The sequence below is a fragment of the Microcaecilia unicolor genome, chromosome 14 (assembly GCF_901765095.1).
Source record: "Microcaecilia unicolor chromosome 14, aMicUni1.1, whole genome shotgun sequence".
In the NCBI taxonomy this organism is placed as follows: Eukaryota; Metazoa; Chordata; class Amphibia; order Gymnophiona; family Siphonopidae; genus Microcaecilia; species Microcaecilia unicolor.
This window is the reverse complement of record NC_044044.1, coordinates 42,014,465-42,017,728: the sequence shown is the minus strand read 5'-3', so window position 1 is coordinate 42,017,728 and position 3,264 is coordinate 42,014,465. Positions and strand designations below refer to the sequence as shown.

At 41.6% G+C, this 3,264-nt stretch overlaps 1 pseudogene; it reads right to left on the bottom strand.

The window, feature by feature from the left end:
* Positions 1-2,200: 2,200 nt before the first annotated feature.
* On the bottom strand, positions 2,201-3,264 carry LOC115458140 (annotated as a pseudogene).

The following is a 3,264-nucleotide window of genomic DNA, read 5'->3' as shown; positions in this document are numbered from 1 at the left end:
GGGTCGAAATCCTGATTGTGACTCGTAATATAGTGAATTTGTTTATGTAATCGTTGAGTTGCTTGGTCACCAAACCTTCCATTAGTTTGACTACCAAAGGGATAGATGCTACTGGGCGGTAATTGGTAATGTCGTCTGTTTTTTTCTTAGTGTCTTTTGGTATTGGGGTGAGCAGGATGTTGCCTTTTTCTTTGGGGCTGGTACCCTGCTGTAGCATGAAGTTTAAGTGGGATGTGAGATCTGTTATGAAGCAATGGAGGGCAGATTGTATTAGGTAGCTGGGACATGTGTCCAGTTGACAGTGGCTACTGGGGTATTTTTTAATCGCCTAGGTGACTGTATTGACGCTGAGGGGGGCGAAATTTGACCATATTCGATCAGCAGGGTATTCACCAGGGGTTGGGTCTAGACCATTAATGAAGTTTTCTATGTCCATGTTGTTCTTAGGTAGGGCTTTGTGTAGATTTACGATTTTTTCATTGAAATATTTAGCAAGGTTGTCTGCAGATGGGATGTCAGTAATGGTTGTAGTGAACGGCATTGTGTCCAGTAGTTTGTTCATGAGATGGTATAGTTTCTTCGTGTTTTTGTAGTCCGGCCCAGTTTTAGTTTTGTAGTACGACCTTTTGGTCTGCCTTATTGCGTATTTGTATTTCCTTTGTAGTTGTTTCCAAGCATTGAGTGTGTATTCGTTTTTTATTTTTTCCCATGCGCATTCCAGTTTCCTAGATTGCGTTTTTAGTTTTTTCAATTAATCGTTGAATCATGGTATCGAGGTATGTCTCTGTGAGGTTCTAGATTATAAGGGTGCTATTTCGTCTAGTATGTGTCTGCATCTTTTGTCCCAATCTGAGAGGTAATATACGGATTCCGTTTAAGCTGTCCAGTCGTTGTTGTAGATCTGGTGCCAGAAAGTAACCGGGTCTATTTGGCCTCTCGTGGTTTGAGTTGTGTGTTCTCGTGTATGGGGAGAGCTCCTTTTCTGCCATTTTAGGGACAGGCTTAATTTGTAATGGTCAGACCATGGTGTTTCTGTACATCTAGTTTGTGTTATGGTTAGGTTCTGATCAGTGGACAGTTTGTGTGAGAAGAGGTTGAGTGTATGACCCTTCGCATGGTTTTTTCTTGCATGTGTGGCCATGTGAGATCGCATAGATGAAGGAAGTCCTTGCATTCTCATGCATTGGTAGAGTTTGGGTCTTCAAGGTGAAGGTTAATGTCTTCTAGTACTAGTGTTTTGGAGGTGGATACACATAGTTTTGAAACAAAGTCCATGAAGTCCGCCTGGCTGTGATATTACACGTGAACTTGATCTTGATCTGTGTTTGCCATTTTCGAGGCACAGACCGTAGAAGTCTCCCAAACTAGAAGAGATGTTGTGAGGACTTCCAGAGCAGGGGTCTCCGTTTGGTGCAATAAAGGAATTGTGACAGACACTCTTCTGTGTTGAAGCTTGTGTCACACCCTCCTGTGCTTCCTACATTATAAGAGTACGGAATGGATTCCTCCATTGCCAATGCATAGGACTCTCTGGATACAACCATTGTTGTAAAATACACTTTTTCCCCACCAAAGCAGCCCTACAAAGAAATGGGACCAACCCTTACCACAACCTCCCACAGACTTCAAAATCCAAACTGCAAATGAGAGTTTAACTCGTCTACCAAGCAGCTGACTTAAATAAGTAGCCAACTCATTCCAAAAAACAAAGATATCTGGACAATCCCAGAAAACATGAAACAAGGTACCCTCAGCCATGCCACATTTTTCACAAATAGGTGACTGTAAGATATGGGCCTTATATGCACATTTGGGGAAAACATAGGCTCTGTGGAGAATCCAAAACAGACATTCATGTAAGTCGGCCCCTTGAAAGAGACAAGGGATTTCCTTTAATACTTAATGGGGGAAGTTAAGTAATCCCAAGGAGGGGCCTGTTTTTTAAGTCCAGGCCTGCTATAAGAACCCATAGGTCTCACTGGACCCAAAGCTTGGAGCAATTTGTACAAAGCTGAGATAGTAACCTTATCCTCTGGATCACCTAAAAAGAGAGACTGCAGATGTGTGCTTATTTATTATTATTATTAGCATTTGTATAGCTTACAGGGAATTGCAGATTCTGAAGGTCTAATGAACCTACATAGTGGGCCAGTTGGCAGTAAGTGAAAGCTGCCCACTTACCCTCTCGGTCCTCAAACTATCAGAGAGATCCCACAGCTATTAAAATTTGAAAAGAGCGCATTAGTGTTTCATCCACACTCATCATGGCACCAGCATTGTCAAATTCTCCACAGTAATTTGGAGCACAGAATAAAGTTAACAGCTGTCTCTTAGCAAAGAACTCATATCCATCCTCAACCACCTGATGGGCTCTACATATAAGGTTCATATCGTGTTTATGGAGAAATTTTGGAACCACTTCTGCTCCAAATGTGAAAGACACCCCTCGATCATTTTCATCCCATCCCAACACATCTTTATCAGGATCTGACCACAGGAGATCACAAAGAAGACCCTGGTCAGGTACATCAGTGGGGCGCATGATTCGTCAAATCTGTTTCATTGATTGAAGGACTGGTGATAATCCTCCATGACATCAGAATATTTTCTCATCTACAATGGCTGCTATTGGTAAACAGCTAAGTAATCTGTAAAGGTTTTCCACAATTTAATGTTGTATCTTCTTTTACATTCATCATAAAAACCATAAATTCTATTAATGCTGGCACATTCATGGTTGCCTCTGAGAAGGAAGAAATTCTCTGAATACTTGATTTTATACGCCAGTAGCAAACAGATTGTTTCTAAGGACTGCTTTCCTCTATCCACATAGTCTCCTAGGAAGAGGTAGTTGCTCTCAGGCGGGAAACCTCCGTATTCAAAGAGTCGCAATAAGTCATAGTATTGTCCATGGATATCCCCACATATTTTAAATGGAGCTTCAACTTCTAGTAGAATAGGTTGACTCAAAAAAATCTCACGTGACTTCAAGAACAGTCCTCTGATCTCGTTCTCTCACTTCCAACAGCTGTTGGATGATGCTGTCGATGTTCAGCTTGTCCACATCTGCCATCCCTCAGATAACGAGCAGAGGATAAAAATGGTTTTTTTTTAATTAAAAAAAATTAAAAGAAAAAAAAAGTTCCACAACTTTAAAAACGCCTCCTCTCTATGTTCTTTTCTTTCACCTAATACTATGCCACCAATTCCTCCGCTGACCGGGCGGGCCACTAACCCGGCTCCGTTTCCTTACCGCTCACCTTC